The sequence below is a fragment of the Trachurus japonicus genome, chromosome 24 (assembly GCF_045865225.1).
Source record: "Trachurus japonicus isolate A0001 chromosome 24, Traja_1.0".
Taxonomy (NCBI): Eukaryota; Metazoa; Chordata; class Actinopteri; order Carangiformes; family Carangidae; genus Trachurus; species Trachurus japonicus.
The window spans coordinates 5968290-5988088 of record NC_140930.1 but is presented as its reverse complement, the minus strand read 5'-3'; the positions used below and the strand labels follow the sequence as shown (position 1 = coordinate 5988088).

General features: G+C 44.0%; 1 protein-coding gene across 1 annotated transcript in view; it reads right to left on the bottom strand.

Annotated features, from left to right (window-relative positions):
* Nucleotides 1–19216, bottom strand: part of LOC146961228 (rho guanine nucleotide exchange factor TIAM2-like) — a 56301-nt gene extending 37085 nt beyond the window's left edge. Inside the window, exon 1 of the mRNA XM_085770708.1 lies at nucleotides 19044–19216. The gene's annotated coding sequence lies outside the window, so the exon portion shown is untranslated. The remainder of the gene's footprint in view (nucleotides 1–19043) is intronic.
* Nucleotides 19217–19799: the final 583 nt, after the last annotated feature.

Here is a 19799-nt window from a genome sequence, read left to right as displayed (position 1 = left end):
AAAATATATAAAAAAAATATATCAGAATACAGATCACACAAGTTAAATTCCTGTATATCTGAACTGAATGAATGAAAATCAACTGGAAAGTGAACGTGAATGTTCAGTAGCATCACTGAAGTTGGAACTGTGGATGCAACAGGCCACTGACTCTCACCCCCGACCCCCCTCCTCCCCCCTCAGAGTTCAGACGTTCGCCTCTGAAAAGGAGAAAGTCTGCTGTCCACTTTTGTCTCGCTCGTCCTCGTCCTATTGGCCATCTGCCGGCTCGCGGGACGCCCCACCACGGGCGACCCCTTGTATTCTTCGCAGACAAAGACCCTCCTCACCCCCCTCACCCGCCACACCCACCTCTGCCCCTCCCCCCCCGGGGGGCAGGCGTGAGGCCGACATATTGAAGGAATTCATCAGATTTGGATTGAAAAGAATCTGATTAAAGTGCAGGCTGAAGTTTGTATGGAGGAATGCCACCTGTTCTCTAAGTGGACGTCAACGAGGATTTGACGTTTACTGACTTTACTGATGGTTCACTGAAAATTGTGCCTTGTTGAAAGTGATAAAAACATTTAAAATAAATGAAGCAAAAGTGACTCCCTGATATCAAGGAATAAAAAAACCCAGTGAGACAGATATAGACTTTCCAGCCTTAGAGATTAAAGTTCAACCACAGTTTCTGCTTCTACGACGGTGAATAAATCCCTTGTTCAGCTCAGTTTTTTTTGTCTTGAGGCCGAGCGGACGCAGGAAACAGGAAGTCCAGACCATCCATAAATAGCAGGAAACTACAACACCTCCTGTGGCACAACACACACACACACACACACACACACACTTAATTTCATATCATGACACCACATGGTTTTCTGACTCTGTCGATGTTATACTAATTACACCACCGGCGCAGAGGTCACATCACTAAAACTGCTGACGAAGACGATTTGTTTGGTTTATAAAACAGCAAAAGAAAAGCTGTTTCCCAGAATGCAAATAATTGCAACAAGCTGAATTGTCTTGAGAGGTTTGGTTGGAGGGGTTTATGATGGGACTGTGATATAACATAGTCTAATGGCTCTGATGGGAGCTCAGCCCCAGTGCATCATGGTCCAGAATAAGCCACAAATATTAAGTTCACTGTTACATAAGCTGAAAATCGTCACTTTGGAAACAGAAAATTTTAACATTTTTGTATGAAAAACGACTCAAATTTATCAAAACAGAGCGCGACTGACTAATGGATCAATTTGAGTTCAGCCTCTGCCGCGGTGCCTCTGGGCAGAGTGACTCAGTGTTTCTCTATTCATGTTTCCTGACGATCAAATAACCGCCCATCGTCCAGGAGGAGCTGTCCATTTCTTTTTGCCGTTTCTTTTTGCCAAAACGTCTCCACTTCTAAACTGGACGCTGACAGGTCCAGATGACGCACGGAGACAAAAATGTTGTTAATTGTGCTGTGATATAATCTAATATAATCTAATACAACACCGCCCTGACAGTTTCCATGGAGCTGGACTGTAGCTGCTAACACTCCCTCAGGTCAGTGGGTACAGACGCTGGACCACAGACGGCGCTGCTGCTGCTGCTGCTGCTGCTGCTGCTGCTGCTCCTCATGTTTTATAAGATGCTTCAAACTACCAGAGAACAGATTGGTTCAACCTGTTCTTGGGGATGTATATCAGGGTGGGATGCTGTCAAATCTGCTTTGGTTTGGTCGGGTCTGATTTTGAGTCTGAGTTTCGATGGCGCTGAATGTGGTGTTGATGGGCTATTGAGACTTATTTTGTGAACATTAAATGTGGTATATGTGGACATGTATTGACATTGTGATATGACATTATGATATGTAAGTGAGTTCTGCGTACCACTGCTGACCTGGGGAGCTGTCTTGTGTTGTCTGTGTGCTGTTGTGTTGTGTATCTATTGTGTATCTGTTTGTATTTTTTTATTTATTTTTTATTTTACTCTATTTTTTGTGTTTTGTGTTTTATCTGAACATGGATTGTAGCATTGATGCATTGTAGAGATGTTGGAAGAATAGCTTTGGCATTGCCATAGCTAATGGGGATCTGAATAAATCAAATCAAAAACCTGCATCACAGCCATAAACATCCCAGTGACTTAAAGGAGGCACACCAGTAAGATGGTTACGAAGGTCTAGAGGAAAATAGAGTTCATCCTCCGGGGAGAGCAGGAACAAAATGAAGAATCTGTGATGTTTTAGGTGGTTTTCTTTTTATTTGTTTGTCAGCGGGATTGCACGAATGCCACTAAGACAATTTGTACCAAACTGTTTGGAGGGACTGATCAAAGGAAGCCGTTAATGTTAGGGGTTGATCCAAATCATTTTCTATGAATGTGAATTTTTAAACTCTGAAGTCTCATGCATGTTGTTTGTCATCTCTGGGTGAATTTAATAAGATGTGTGTGCATTGTGCAATGTTCACACTGGATAAAACACTGCAGAGGCATGATCTGATTTGTGGAGCAGCCTCAAAGGAAATAATGTATAATAAAGTTGCAATATTTGCATTATCTTTATGTTATTACTTTGTTTCTTTCATGCTTCTAATTTGAAATTAGTCAGTTGAAGCATTAGTAATTAGTAGTTTGTTTGTTTTTACTCTCTATTTATTTATTTTATGTTTAATTGTGTTCGAACTGTTTCCTTTATTTTTTTTTTAACAGAGTATTTAACTGTGTTTTTAATGAAATATGTATGTCTCTTACAGTGAGCCGAAGGCAATTTTCCACAACGGTGGCATTGTATTGTAAATGTAGTTGTTTCTGTGCATATTTGTGGATAAGACAGTAATTATTAACTGAAAAAGACAGAAAACCTTTAAGAAGCAGCTCAGTTTCATTGATTCATGACAAATTCTTGTTCTGCAACATTTTTCGCTCAGAGCTGTGACTTGTTTTGTTTTTTGTTTTTTGCAGACTCAGGGTTCTTCAGAGCTCAGTTTTCCTCCTTGTTCTTTTTCTTTAGGATTAATTGTGCAGCACAATGGTGGAAGTTAGGGGAGGGGAAGGGGGGGTTGTGTTGTGTTTCTGCAGGGGAGGGAGACGCCAAGTAGCAAAGTGAGCGCTCCACCTCCTCATGGGAACGCACAAAGCAGCAGCTTCGATAAGGAGGAGGAGGAGGAGGAGAGCTGGAGCCAGAAACCACTTTCTCTCCATCAGAGGAAGTGTGCCTGGACCGGAGGGGAGCGGGCGGCGTTGGTTGGCGGGGTGGGGGGTTAGTGGGTGGGTGGGTAGGGGTCTGTTTCCTGTCCCGGCTGACTGGGGTCCTTGTCCTGGCACTGTGGGCAGACGGGTGGGGCCCCCGGCACTCAGGTGGGGCCTGAGTGTTGGGTTTGGTGTGGCCCCTGTGCAGCTGCTTCCTCCTCTGGAGAGCTTCAAGCATCCAGAGGAAAAGTGGAGAACATTCACCGGTTCTGATGGCGTTCTGCGGGGGTCGGCCGTGATTTATCGTCCCGACTCAAATCAGCTGGTTAGAGTGGAAAGATTCACCACAAAGCTCCTCAGTCCAAAACCCGGCATGAGACATTGTCCCCCCAGAGGACGGACAATTGGCTTAATGTGTGCGTCCGGTTCAGAGACACGTCCTGGTCCTGGTTGGTTCAATTAATCCAGTGATGGAGACAGAGGGAGACTGAGAGCTTGATTCAAACATGTTGAGGCACTAATGAAGTTTAAAGGGGACATATTATGCAAAACTCACTTTTTCATTGCTTTAGTATGTGTATTTGCGTATCCGGAGTGCCTCCTCACCCCTTAAACATCAGTCTTGACAACTACGTCAATATTTTGTAAACTGCCATCGTAAGAAAATATGTCTCTTAACAAGCCGTTTTTAATTTCACCCGGCTTATTACATCACAATACACACACATGCGGCTCTGTTCATGTATCTCACATATTTGACCAGAGATGTTACATGGACAGTGAAAAGGAGGAGGAGGAGGAGGAGGAGCAGAAGACCCGGGCCTGACCCTGATCTACTGACGGTTCACTCAGGACCTGCAGATAACCTCCTGCTGCTTCAACTAAACTACATTTGAGCAGCGATCAAATGCGATTAGGCTCCGTTTAGCTCCGAGTCTGTCAACCTGCCCGACACCAGCAAACACTTCATTTAATTTACCCTCGATTAGAGCAGAGACGATCAATCGCTGGCAGCAGCTGAACGGCCTGCTGGAAGACATGATGATGATGATGATGATGATGATGGTGGGGGTTGCACATGATGGGGGATGATGTTAAAGGGATAGTTTACCCAAAATTGAAATTTCACTCATTATCTACTCACCCTCATGTGGACTAAGGGCTGGGAGAAGTTTCAGAGTCCTCCGTGGCTTCTCTGAGTTACAGGGGGTCTCGGCGTAGCAGTGCATGTCCATATAACGGTTGCAAATGGATACTGTCTTCGTAACAAAAAGACACACCAAAAAACATCCAAATATCTCCATGCTGCTCGTATGTAATGTCCGTCTTGTATTGAAGCCCCGAAATGCGCAATTGTTCCGAAAAAAATTTAATAAGTCTATATTTCAAGCTTGTTTGTAGCGGAAACTCCTCTTCCCGGTTCGTCAAATTTGGACGAACCAGGGTCCGTCCTCTTCCCAGTTTGTCCAAATTTGACGAACCGGGAAGAGGAGCTTCAAGAAGCTTCTGCTAGAAAACAAGCTTGAAATATAGACTTATTTAATTTTCCCTTAGTCGACATGAGGGTGAGTAGATAATGAGTGAAATTTCAATTTTGGGTGAACTATCCCTTTAAGCTCAATTTTTGTGCAGTAACAATGATTCTTATCTTTTTTAATTGGCCAAAATCTTCTTTTTTTTGCCTCAGATGTCCTAAAGCTTAATGTTTTTGTCACAATATTTAATTTACTATCCAACGAACTTTAGCGAAAGAATGATAAAGATTTAGTGTCTGTATACAAATCATAAAAGAACCATTCTGGTCGAACCCTGAAAGAAACTCTCAGATGAACTTGTGTATTTCAAACCACACTCACGGGACCGTACAGACTCTGAGGGGCCCAGTAGGGACCCCTGGAGGCCCCTGGTCCTCTAACTGATGTAAATGATCTGAACCATAACAAAGTTTTAGTCACTGCTCTAAGAGGTGAATCAAACTGGACAACTGTGCAGCTCCTCAATGACTGTTGAGTGTGTAAGAGCTGAATGGAAGATGTGTTTGTGTGTGTGTGTGTGTGTGCCGATCACACTCTTCTTCCTCCATTCTTTGTCTTGTAGAGAGACCCTGACAAAGCTGAGACGAGTGCCCGGCGTCGGTCCTTTCATTCAGTCTCCAGATGCTGCTGTGGGGCCCTTTGGCCTCCGGAGCATCCATCAAAATACAAGACTCACTGTCAGACAGCAGACAGCAGCTCCGGGCTTCAGCGTGTTTACCTACTGCTGCCACTGCAGCTAAATCACTTCTTAAAATGTCATTTAACTAGAGATGTGAGGTTTCTGTAGGTGATAGCAGACAGATTTTCTTCTGGAAAGAGCCGATTCCTCCGCTGTGTATAAATGTAACCAGGTTTGCAAACGGCTTGTCTCGGAAAAAACAGTCATAAAAAAGCATCGAGTTCTCCAAACTACACCACAAAATATGCCACTTTCCATCGGCTTCCAGCAGAAACCACATCTAACCAAACTTGCTCACAAACTGTTGGACAAAGATCATGGTTGTGGTTGAAAGCAACACTCAGTGTGTTCCAGTCGTCTTTGTCCAGACACCAATTCCTTCATCAGCCAGAAGACCAGAAACCTGACTGCCCACCTACAATTCAATTGGAGAACGAAGACCATGAATCTGCAGGATGGAATCTGGAGAAGAGAAAAAAAGTTTACACATCCTCACAGACGGTGAAATCCATCCAAAGCTCAAATTAAACTGCCTCTGACACCAGGAAGCGTCGAAGGATCTGGAAAGTGAAAAAAAACTGGAAATGATGAAGCGCAGCAACCGACGTTCATCTCCTGTTTGGTTCTCATCACATGTCTTTTCCCTGATTCATCTGCAGCATCATTTCAATAAACAAATCTGGAATGTTGATATTATATTAACTTATTTTATTTTAACCAGAGTTTCAGGCAACTGAGCAAAAGCCTTGTGCAGATTAACGCTCCCTTCATAAGTGACTCATCCTGCAGTGTAACTCGTAGTCTGTGATGTTTCTGCAGCTAAATGAGTCAAAATCTACAGAACTGCAGCCAGAGGTAAGAGTTTAACTCCCTCTGGGGCCTCCCGCTATAAAACCAACAACATTAAATACACAGATGGTCCTGCATGGGTGATTTGGACCCAAAAAAAAAGAAGCTTCCATTAAACCAACATGTACTGTTTTCCTCTGAGATAAAACTCTGATTAGCTCCTGCTGAAAGGAAGCAGCAGACTGCGAGGAGACGAGCGACAAAGGGAGAATAATGACGTCGGTCACAGAAACTTCGCCGGGTAAAAGGAGCCATGTGTTGGCAGCGGAGCTCAGAGCCAAGTTTTGGGCCAAGGGGCCGAGATGTGACGGGAAAAGCAACCTCCCCCGATCGCCTGAGAGTTTCCCAAAGAGATCGCCACAACCAGAGCCACCGCTGATGGTCGTGTTTACCTGCCGCTCCAATGAGCTGAACCCGTGAATCATTAGGTTTTAAATGTTTCTGACTCAGCTGGCGGCTTTGTCGGGCTCTATATTCTGACCGGTTTAAATCCACAGACCAACACCGGGCCACACACACACACACACATGTAAACACACAGAAATTAGCAGGAGTCAGCGGTTAGCGCAAAGCTCATGTCAACAGAGTCCAACCACGGAGTAAACAGAGCCTGAAGGAGCTGAAACAAACTGCAAACAGACGGCATGTGTTACCGTAGATCTGTAAATCTGGGTCTGGATCTGCATCTAAATACACACAGGAACAAAGGATCATGGGACATACACTTTCTATTCTCACTCTAATGGATTAACCCTGTGATGTTTGGCAAAGTTTAACTGTTAAAAAAAAACAGCTGCAATGATAAAAAACAGCTGCAATGATCTGCAGGTGAAAACATGATTCAATGTTTGAAAGCTTGAGCTCCTCATCTGATTTCTAAAGACCCAACTGAAGACACCAGGTGCATGCTGGGAGCTTGTTGAACATTCGGTACTGTATGTTTTCATAGAGTCCAGAGCTTTCTTTGTTTATCGTTGGTCATTTGGATTTTATTTGCATGGGCTTTGTTTGTTCTGATTAAATCTCGGATCAAGGATTTACTTGCAGAGGGAAGGTTTTTGTGCATTGGTCCAGAGAAAAGAGTTTGGTTTGGACAAAAGACCTGGTCTGAAGTGGTCCACGCCCGAGCTCAGCCTCTCACATTGTTTCCTCTGTTGCTGTGACGTAAAACACTGTAAAAAAGAAAAGAAAAGAAAAAACCTTTAACCTTTAGTCTAAGTGCTGACGGTGTGTCTTGAGAAAAGTCTGCCAACTGGAACACAACCCTTTCTTCTCACTGGTACTGTTCAAATCACTTGAGCTTTTTCGCGAGAACAATGTTTCCCTTGTTGGCCCGAAAACATGATTAAAGATCAGCTGTAAACAAGCTCCGAGAGTCCTGAGAGGGCGTCTAACCCGAGGAAAGGAGTCCCTTTAGCACCAGGCGGGTTCGGTCCTTGAAGGTCAGAGTCCTGCAGCCGCTGAGCCTCAGAGGAATGTCAAAGCTTTTACAGTGAAGTCGCTGAGGTGAACAAAGCTTTTCAAACACAAACTGTGCAGCTGCGGCCGGTGCCCGTTGTGTTTTCAGGGCGTTTTGTGGGCAGAGTCGTGGAAATGATCCTGATGCGACAGAGCAGCCGGACCGAGGCTGAGAAAACACCTCAGATACCGACCAAGACCAAAGAGCGGCCGATGCTCACAAAAACCCATTCAGGAATTCTGCCGAGTCAACTCTTTGAGAGGTCGGACCCAACTGGACAAGAGGATGGACACAGGTGCAAAGACACCTGGGTGAAGGGGTGGAGCTCGTCTCAGCTCACACCTGGTAACAGGTTAAGCACAAGTGGACAGGTGGATCAGTGCGTAAGACAGGGCAAAGTCATTGTCTGTCTGTCGCTGTAGCTGTAGCTGTAACACCATTGTCCGGCTAAATAAATTCAGACGAACTTCCTGTTCTTCTGCTGCTGTAAAACCTGGTGTTTGTACTGGACTCACTGGGAGCTCTGATCCTGATCCCCTCTGTCCACTGCAGCTGCATTTGTATTTTTCTGGCTTTTAACTTCTGGTCTCTGAGATTTACAATCTTACCTTCAGGTTTTTTTTTCAGATTTATTCCTGTAAATCAAGTGAACAACAGTCCACTGGGGTTTGCACCATAATAAAGATGCTGAAGAGGCAAATGTGAAGGAGATGATGGTCAGGAAGCAAGCAGGACATAGAGAGTCATGCTGTACCACGGTGTTACTGGAGGATGGTTTTACAGTTCATTTTGATAATGTTTGATCTTTTGATGGATCCTTCAACAGCCCAGGTCATCCAAGTTCTCACTGACGAGATGATGTCAACCACAGAACCACCACAAAACCAAACCTGGTCCTCCACAGAATCAGCACTGGTTCAGCACCACAGATACACTGATGATCCACCACAGAACCACAAAAGACCCAACAAAGAATCCCCCAAAACCACCTGTCATCCAACACAGACCCAATAAAACCACCACACAACCACCACCGAGACACTACAGAAACCAGCACTTGGAAAAATCTTGGATATTTTGAGCCACATTCCTTAGAAAACTACAAGAAACAATAAATAAGAAAAAAAGTAGAGATAAATATTTACAGATCTGACATGAATGGACAACGCCTTCCTGCTACAGGATACCTTTTAATTAATCTTAAAATTTAAATGAGTTGACTGGATGTTTGGTTCACATTGGGACGGTCGGCTTGCAGCCAAACCGTCCTGGAGACAAACTGCAGCAACATCTGGCTGCTCGGGCAGGAATTTCCCACCCTGGTTGTAAACAACATGACGTCAACAACACAAACACACACTCACACACAGACACAGGACATGCTGGTTTCCTCTCAGCTAGCATTTGATGCAAACACCTCCAGAGGGTCAAACATCCCGTCACACACTTCCTGTCCTGCTGTCACTGCACCGACACAACGACCCCAACACTTCTTTTTTCCCCAACAGGAAATAAGAAAAAAAAAAGTTTCCAAATGTGACAAACACAGCTGGAACACAGTCACACCTGCAGAAATCTGAGTTTACACTTTCCAAAGCATCCACCAATTATTAGACTGACTTCCTTCCTGCTGTACAGAATTAATGCAGATTGTCTAATTACGTGGTAAGACTCAAAACATGCATTGTTTTGCTGTATCTGATACAAAAAAAACCCCTCCAGCTCTAGCGTCTTATATAAGAGCTGAATACCAAGAGGGCGAGAGTCCCTTGAAACCACTGGGAATTTGGGACAAACCCACTCTCTCTCTCTCTCTGTTCTTATTACACAACAGCTGGAGAAACTGAGGCTGGAAAACAATGACGACTGGAGTCAGGAACAAGAAGAGGACCACGCCAGAAGGAACTGGAGGAAACGCTGACCTCCAGTAATACCCCCTTTTAGGAGGCTTTTATTGTGAAGACACATTTCTGCTCCTCTGACTTTTATTGTGAAAATACACTGCAGCTCTGGTGTCGGCATCTTCTCCAGTAATTTTTTTTCCACAGCAGAGTTGACTGGTGAACCAGAGCCAGAGACGTTTGGGAGCTTCACCAGTCAGCCTCCAGTGTACCGTTACCAATCCGAACCGAGTCCCAAACCCAAAAATGAGCAACAATGGAAAAACTCCCCCGATCAGAGCACAGCCAGCACGCCGGCGGCACGCTGCACTAAAGCTGTGGAAATAAAAAATCCCAACATATCAGGATTGATTTTCCCTGAAGAATCGAAGCTGGAGGGATGGATGGAAGTACGGACATGATGGGGGGATGGAAAGATGTGCCCAGGATATGGGAAACAGGATAACTGGATATACGTTTTCCAATCTGAGCAAATCCTCTTTAGGATGAGGGGGGGAGGTGAAGGCGACTCCATATGAGCCTTTTATGAAAAATTAGAGCAGGAAAAAGCAAAACCGCCCCTCAGGTCAGAATGTAATTAACAAGTGACCTTTTTACCTCATTGGAGTTGCACCTCCTTAAACAGAAACATAATGATGAAGAAGAAATGAGGTGAAAAATTGAAGTCGATCATTTTAGTTGTTTTGGTAGAAGTGAGTAGAGTAAGAAAGGAGTTGTATCAGGTGTCTGTGAAAATGAAAACAAAATAGTTAAAAGGCCAGAAATGAACTTTCTGACTTTCTGTCCCGACAAAGCTCATGCCAAGTTCACTTGTATGACTCCGGACGGGGAGGGCGAACGAGGGGGTTTATTACGATGTGGGAAAAAAGAGAGAGAGAGTATTATGTGAGTAATTGGAAGCAGCTGCTGAAGGAAACACTGATCCTGGTTGGTTGTTCGCTGGTTTGGAAGCTGCCCTGAGAACAGCGGGGTGACGTAACTCGCCGACAGCGGCGTTGAGCCGATACACAACACAACACCAATGGCACATCCAATTTAAGCGAATGGAGAAGGCAACTGCACATTATTCTTTTTAATTCTTCTTCTCCCTTAGTTTTAATAGATTTTGGGAACAGCATAAGGAACTCCAGTCCTGATTTGGGAGTTTTGGGGGATGCAAACATTAAAGGACAATTCCAGGCGAATTCAACCCGGGGCTGTATTTTCCTAACATTTTAGGTCTAAAAGAAGGAATCTGAAGATTTTCAGTTTAATCGCTCCTGTTTTGCGCTAGTTGTGTCTGTCCCCGCATCGCCACGGCAGCAATGAATGGGAGCGGATTGAAGTTCCGCACCGAGAAGTTTATTTACTTCAAGCAAGCCAACATGTTTGTAAAACTAGATCTAATTCAAAGTCTCCCGGAGTCTCGCGCGAGACCCAGTTGCCGTGCTCGGTGTGTTCACATGCAGTGGGAAAAGCTACCGTTTGTGTCATAAACACAGGAATATCAACTCTTGACTTGCTTCAAGTAAAAAAAACTTCTCGGCGCGTGTTTGAGTAGCCACCTGACGCTGTCTGTGGAAACTGACTTGAAGCAAGTCAAGAGTTGATATTCCTGTATTTATGACACAAACGGGAGCTTTCCTACTGCACCTGAACACACCGAGCACGGCAACTGGGTCTCGCGCGAGACTCCGGGAGACTTTGAATCAGATCTAGTTTTACAAACATGTTGGCTTGCTTGAAGTAAATAAACTTCTCCGTGCATGTTTGAGTCTCCATCTGACGCTGTCTGTGGAAAAAAATTGAGGCTTTGAGGGATGTAAACAGCCTAAGCAGCGGAACTTGCATCCGCTTCCATTCATTTCTGCCGTGGCTATGCGGGGACAGACGCAACTACCGCAAAACAGGAGCAATTCCTTCTTTTAGACCTAAAATGTTAGGAAAATACACCCCAGAGTTGAATTCGCCTGGAATTGTCCTTTAAGCCTGACTTTTATCAAAAAGCTGGATAAAGCTGAATCATCTATGAATAGCTCCTGTTTCCACTGCACTCATGGACATACAAACAACCATCACTGGATTACTGTTATAAAACTGGAAACATGCTGATTCTGCTGCCTCTTTTTCCATGAGCTGCACATCAGATCAAGATATTCTTGGAAAGCACAAGTCATGCTGAAATTGAATCTATAAATATGCCCATCATTGTGTGGTGTTCACAATATATCATCACATCCCAGCAGAGAAACTGGAGGAAGAAGAGACATCGTGAACACCTATTCATGTTTCCTTGGAGGTAACATTTCACATCAGTCTTGCAGCCCCATCGTCCAGGGAGCAACATCTGCATTGGACGATTCTGCGCCTCATGATTTACATCCACCGTCATCAAATAACGGCCTCTGTGGTTCTCACTGCATTTCATGATCATGTTGAGCTTTTTCCACTGCTGTCTGCAAAATGCCCCCTCGCCCTCCCTCACCCCTCCCCAACATGCAAACCAAAGCCTTTCAGTCCGGTGGTGCAGACAGATGACTCCTGAAATTACAGCTGCAGGCACCAAATAAACCTCATTATCATGAGCTCTTGTAGTTTCCTCCATCCTCGGAGTAATCAAAGCAGGATGAATGAGTGTGTGTTTAGTGGCTTCTAATGTTTTTTTTCTTTCACGTGGAGATTAGTCCATTATTTAGATGCGTACTGCGCTCATCTGGAGAAAATTGCAGAATTACAGAAGAAAAGTGGCATCAAGTCATTTTTCTCTGCGACAAACCTGCTTCATAAAAAAACAATTTAAAGCATCAATTTCACTTGGACTGACTGAAATCTGAGCTGTTTGCAGTCCACAGTCTCTCAGCTGCCTGAAGCTCAGCTGTATCCACAACAACCCTGTCCAAACCACAAAGTGAAAAAAAAAAAACGGCACTGGGTTTTGCCAAGAACAGTGTTGGCCTTGTTAAATTCCAGGTTAAGGTATGCTGGTTGGCAGCTCCATCGACTTCCTGTGTTGATGTTGTGGATCGTTGAGCTCAAAGAGGCTTTAATTCACCTGCACGTGAGTCTGGGCGGAGGCTGCGGGGTCCAGCGACGACCACCGAGATCTGACGGCTATGGCTTCGCACAGAAACGCACAGATTCGCTTTACTGAGATGTGAAAAAGAGAAACAACCGCAGAATGATTGAATTATTTAAATTTATGTCCATTTCTGCAGACACAGAGCATCACATTGTTCACAGTTGATGTTCCTCTTCATGTCTTAAACAGAAGCAGTATTTTGCAATGTATCATGACCTTGGAAATAGCAGAGCAGCCTCACTTAGGTCTGGGTATCCTCAGGTAATCCTAAATTCATTTATAATTTAAAAACCTGCAAATACTGACAACTAAAACGAATGAATAAATAAACCAGAATCAAAAAATGAAGTAAAAAGGGAAAGATACAAATTTTTAAACTAAATTCATGTTTTTCAGTATTTAAATTACAAATTAATTGAATAATATTAGGGTGTTTTTAGAAACTGTTACTGGAGCTTTTGATCATGTTATGATCTTCATCGGTTGAAGAGAGGATCTATTATTCCCACGTTTTCTGCTGATTCCTAGTTAAACAAGAAACTTTCAAACTGTAGACGAGAAAAAGTGCTTAAAAACAGAACAACATGACATCAGAAAGGAAGATGATCTCAAAGTAAGGTCATGGGATTTAAAAAAAAAACAAACATAGGTGAGGTATTGCTCATCTTAAAATTTGGCTCAACAACATTGACACAAGTTTTCTCTTGGAATCAAGGTCCTTTGACCTTTGACCTGCGTACAGCCAGGCCTTCTCACACATTATGACGTCGCTGAGCTATAACCGGAGGTTTATAACAGTCGTGTGAATCGAAGTGTAAAAAGAGCCACTTTAACCTCGTGCCTGCAGCGGAGGCGATAATAAAACTATAATGGTGAAAATGTGATCCAGTTAGTTTTATTAGCCACAAGCTGCTTCACTTTGTGCAGTAATTGAGTTCTGCTCTGCTGAATCAGATCCCATCAGCTCGCCCTCATGCCACAAACAAAGCCTCAGTGTTGTTGGATCAGAGCTTTCGCCCGGAGCTGGACGGCGCTCAGAGGGAACGACGGGGCCTATCGCCAGTTTGCATCGCGCACAGAGCGGCGGCCTCGCGCAACAGCAACAACACGGAGGGAAATTAGGTAGAAAACCCTCCGCACATTCCACCTGAACACAGGGCCACTTCTTCTGCTGCTGCTGTTCGATGCTGCAGCGGTGGCCGCGCTGGGCGTCCTGCCCACTGTGATGAGCGGAAAAACAAACCACTGGTGTGTGTGTTTTCAGCTGCAGGGAAAGGCGGCTCAATGAGTTTCAATGAAGGCGGACAGCTCAGGTGTTTCATACAGTCATCGTTTTCCTCCACCAAAGTAAAAGTCCTGATGTTCGTTTGACTAAACTCCCACGTGACGTTTGTGACATTTATTAAAGAAGATGTTTCCTCTGGTAAAGGAGGTTTACCACCTCTTACATCTTTCAGTAGGAAAGATCCCAGAGGGTGGTCTAGAGACACAGAAACAGTGTGTTATGTTCGTAAGTCCTCCAAGACGTCCTGAGACTGTCCTCCAAGGCTGGGATTATGATCCAATTGGTTAAATTGACAAAAATCTTATCTATAAAAACTCCTTAAAGGAAAAAATTATATTTGCAGTCCATCCAGTGTGAGGATTATCTTTAAAAGACTTGTCGGTGCCAACCTTTGGGGAACTGTAAAGGACGTTCTTCGTCATTCCCTGATGTTTTATAATCCAAGCCAGTAGATTAAGACAATAACTGTCAGATGAATCAGTTGTAGAACTGCTGACCGTACTGGAGAAGACAGTTTAGATCATTTATTAAAGGACTAACACAGAGTGTTGACGTTTTAAACCCTTAAATCAGCATGCCTTTAACTTTGGGAGTAAAATAACCCCCTTACTGAAAAAAGCCAAATGAAAACCACATCAGGCTAAAGAATGAAGAGAAAATTACGCGTAATTCAGTCTCGTTATCAGGACAAGGAACGAGACAAGATCGACACAGGCTCCATAATCACCACAATCTGAGCATCAGCGTCAGCATCAGTCAGAGCAGTAAAACCGACTCTCATTGGCGGCTCAACGACTTAAAGCGTAGAGACACGAGTCGACTGAAGCCAGAGGTTTGGTTGGAAACAGACAGAACCTGACAGACAATCAGTCCTTCTGCTCCTGGACCCGACGCGGTGAGTGAACCGACTCTCATTAGCACAGCAGAGACTAATGAGTCCACTCAGTATTCATTGACGAGGCGTTTGACTGTGACGTGACATATGGAGAGCCAGGGCTGAATACTCGACCGCCGGAGCATCACGCTCACAGATAACAAGTTTCTATTGTTGCTCGGGCTGAACAAAGAGATCAGAGGCGATCGCTGGTCCAACACATGTCACGCTGATCACTGGAGTGTTTCCTTCATTGATCGCTGAAGTCTCCACAGGGAATCCATGTGTGTTTCATGGTTAAAACCAAATCCTCCGTTTTAGATCGATTTTCTTCTCTTTGGACGTTGGAACAACTCAAACCACCGCAGCGCAGCAGAGAGGTCATTGATCACAGACCGTGTTCAGTCACAATCATTGCAGATATTCTTCATCATCAGTGTTTCGTTAGCGTTGTGTGTCTTTTACTGGAGCTGTTGGTCTATCAGTTCAAGATGTCTGTGACTCAGACAGTTCAGCTTGTGACCAAGCAAGTTGATTTGAAAGCCTTAAGGTACGATCAGGTCAGTTTTGGCAGGTGATATTTGCCTTTTGGATAGCCAATCTGGTATATATAACGTAGGTATATATAACGAGAGCTAAGTGTTAGCTAGGTGTTACGTAGCCACCTCAGCTTTAGACAGGACCATTTCAGTGAGTCACAAGGAAGATGTTCTGGGATTAACATGAACATAATCAGGTCTATTTAATCCAAATCATTGTGTTATCTCACAGTGAACCAAATTGTTTGGTTGGTTAAACTAAAGTCAGACCAGACCGTCACTAAAAATAAAAGAAAGAAAACTAAACACAATAACTGGTCAACTAGGTCTTAAAATAGGACAATTGGATTTCACATCGGCGTTGAACTCAAGCTAAGAGGAGAAAGTCGAGAGCTTGACCCATTTATCTCAGTACCATCTCGCCTAACCTCCAAAAAAAGCCTTTTTGCTACAGCAGCATAATAAGAACCTGAGACCGGTAAATGTTTAAAACACCAATTTGCTCCATTTTATTTCCTTGTTTTATGTATTTTCAGACACATATTTCTGCCTGGACCAAAGTGTTGGATGGACATAATGAAATATATTAAACTTTAAAAAGGCACACTGCCTCACATCCACTTACAGTTCACCAGAGCAAGACTGAGATCTCTGTAGAAGGTTTTAAATGTCAACTGCAACACTGATAATAGTTAATAGTTGACTGTGGAAGAGTCAGCACATGAGCATTCAGCAACACAGTGTTTCTAAGCATAGGTTTAGTCTGGAATCTGGAGAATATTTCAAGTCTCTGCATGTTGATAATTATGGAAATAAATGAAGCCGAGGGTACAAAGTAACACTCAGCAGGGACAGAGTTTGTATCCAGTATCAGATAATGGGCTTAAACATGTAAAACCTGCAGAATAATCCTTCAACATAACAAAGGCACCGGTCTGTTTAGTGTTGGCGCTCTCCACCTCTCTGATGTGACGACATTAGAATCAAACCTGAAGGCTCACAGAGGAACGTCAGCGTCTGGCCTCAGGTTTTCCCTGGATATTTATTTATCCTGGAGTTAAACGCTGTCAAAACACTCGAGTGTGTTACAACAATAACATGACTGTGGGCCTGCCGGACCGCACCGCTTCCAGCCCGAAAGCAAACACAACTCCAGTGCGGTTTTCTGGACACAAGACAAGCAGTGTTGGACCTGTTCGGGGCGTCTCCCCCACACCGCCACGCCGCCGCATCGTCACCCGAGCCGCTCGCCTTACAACAAAAACAACCAGGTCAAGCAGCGTCACGGAGCAGAGGAGGAAACTCTGGTCAGCACGACAGGGACATAAACACCGCTGCAGGATTTGTTTACCATCCGACCTGTTTTACATTGTGAAGCACACAGGAGCAAGCCCTGGTTTCTGATTGGCCAGCAGCTGTGCCACAGGTGTAACAGCAGGTAACCACAGCAACAACCTTGATGCATCCTGTAGCAGGACCAGCCTAAAACATGGAGGAGGATTTAAAGCAGAAGTAAGCAGAATGTTTGCATTAATATAAGTCTTAAATAGTTATATCTACCGACAGCAATCACTTACATAGAGTGTTTGGTCTGAAACACGGGTCTGTCAGTCACTCTGCTCTGCTGTAAGCCGAGGAGAAAACTTTCCTTGTATCCTACAACCTTTATCCAATGAGGAGAGAGAACGGCATAAAGGGGCGGTCCTCTCTGTGTGTGCAGCCAAGGGATGCGCGTGAATGTGGTGACGTAGGGAAGAGGACCAATAGATCCATGACGAGGGCGGGGGCTGCTAACTCCATCGGCTGACAAGAAGTTAGACAAAACGACCGGATCACTTACTTCTGCTTTAAACACAGACTCTTGGTGCCTTTGTGTGATGGATGAAGTAGAACAGACCTCGAGGTGTCGTCGGGTACAGTTGTCAAAAGTAAGTGGACAGCGACTTTTGTCTCTCACACTGTAAATAGTGTATGAAAGGAATCTCAATGTGTCCACATACTTTTGGCCACTGTATGATACCACAAACAATGAAACCCACATGTGTGTTGGGGTTTCGTGAGGTCTTGAACTCACGTCCCTGGAGGTACTGCGGGGGCTCTGCAGGTCACCACTTAGCTTTTAATGAGTCTGCTCTTTACTCATACACACACACACACACACACACATGAACACACGAACACACACCCACAAAGACACCAAAGGAGTCTGTTGGGGATTATTTAATAGGGCTTCCCCTAATAGAGAGGCAGCTGCTCAGATTCTTGCTGTGAAATTCGGGGAAACATCAAGTGAGGCAACACTGTGTGGAGTGAGTGGAATCTACACAAGAAAGTAAATGAGTCTGTGGCCACACACAGACAAGAGAAAAAGAATAAAAACCTGAGCAAAATTAAAGGGATAGTTCAACATTTTGGGAAACTGGCCCATTGTCATAGTCCCTACAGTTTTAGGAGTAGGTTCGTTACCTTTAATTTTCGGTGCAAGCTATTTTCAGAGCTTCGCTACGGAGGCTAATGGGATTTCTTGGTTTCCCTCATCAAACTCATCAAATACACAATCCAACAACTCCAAAACGCTCCAGTGGACAAGTTGTGACCAGCACATTCACCACGCTATGAGATAATAACACAACGTTACCAGACAGAGTTGTTTTAGAGGGAAATTCATGCAAAACTGCTGATGCGCGTTGCCTTCAGGGACAGTTTTTCAGCAAGCAGCCTCGTAACGTTCTGTTATCATCTCATAGCGTGGTGAATGTGCAGGTCACAACTTCCACCAGAGCGCTGTGGAGTTGTTGGATTGTGTATTTGATGAGGGAAACCAAGAAATCCCATGAGCCTCCGTAGCGTAGCTCTGAGCAACTCGCGGCTCTGCTCCGCCGTTCTAAAAATAGCTTGCACCGACAATTAAAGGTAACAAACCTACTGCTATGACTATAGGGATTATGACAATGGGCCAATTTGCCAAAAAATGTTGAACTATTCCTTTAAGCAAAGCAGACTAATAGCTCCACAAAAGGAAGGTACTGATGATAACAGAGTTGTGAGGCCACCAGGGGGCCCGGAAAATAACTTTAAACATCTAAAATTTGCAGTTGTACAATAAATGCAATATTATGTTAGATTTACAGTGATGACGCACTGACAACTGTCAATACTACTGGGTGCAACCAGGAAATCAAATGCTGCCCAGGGCCCCATTTAGGCTTGAGTCAGCTCTGGTTCTGAGCAAGTGTCAAACTAAAGCTAAAGCCTCTCCAACAAAACAAACCAGAACCTGCCTCAGCTTTTGCCACAACACAGACAGCCCGACGTCGTCCACAGCCCTGAGCAGGAAACGCTGCTTTTACAACCTATGTTCATGCAAAACAGCAGCTGCATGTGGAAGCTGGAGGAGAACATGTCATCCCTCTGTTGCTGTTACATAATCAGCTCCGGTCTGTGCCAACTCGCGGCTGCTGACGGACAGAGACGAAGCAGCGAGGCTTTTGTTTTCAACAGGAATGTCTCCAAAGTGAGTGGAGATACTGTACAGCAGGCTCTGGTGTGTTGCTGCTCTGTGCTCGCATGATGGAAGCTCTATTCATCCTCTAAAAAGGGACATCATCACTCAACAGATAGCACACACTGCCACGACTCTCTGCATAAACACACACAACTTTACAAACTGTCAAACAAACAGAGTGAAAATCACAGACTCACCTGAAAGATGTATAAAAGAATAACAGAAGCCACGTCTCTTTCCAGAAGCGATGCAGAAGTTGTAGAGTATTTTCCTCTGGTGGCGTTCACTTGTTCAGTTAAATCTGTGTGTGAGTCTCATGTTTCCGTCCTGACAGCAGGAGGGCGGGGTCCGTCAGCTGGACCAGGACCAGCAGCAGCAGCAGGAGGAGGAGGATGTGTTTGACCAAACCACACCTCAGTGACACAGAGAGGCAGCGCTGCAGTCACAAAGTACAGGACAGTATAAAGTTTCATGTTGTAATTACTTAATTCTTGTACATCACTACATAATTTTTTTCTTTGCACAATTATTATTAGTCCTCAAAGACCTCAAGAAGATTTTACTCATGTTTAGTTTATAACAAAATGCACAGGCGGCAGTATAAAATCTGCTTATTGAGAATTACTCCTTTCAAATTCTTTAAACCTATATTTTCTTTTATATATAAACTGGCAAACTCAGTATTTGTTTATCATCACTGTTCTTTTTTTCAAGGTACAATTTCTACAAGTTTGTTCAAAGGGTTAATAAAATACAAAGATACAGTTGCTTCATGCAGTTATTTAAATATCCTATACTATAATAATGAATATATTTTTGTATTTAGACTGCTGGTTTATATGTACTTCCTCATAATGAAACACTGTCTTAGAAGCCATTTGAACAAGTGCATCAGTTCCCATAATCATGTACCATTCCTTTAACCAAATATACAGTTATACATTATTTCTATA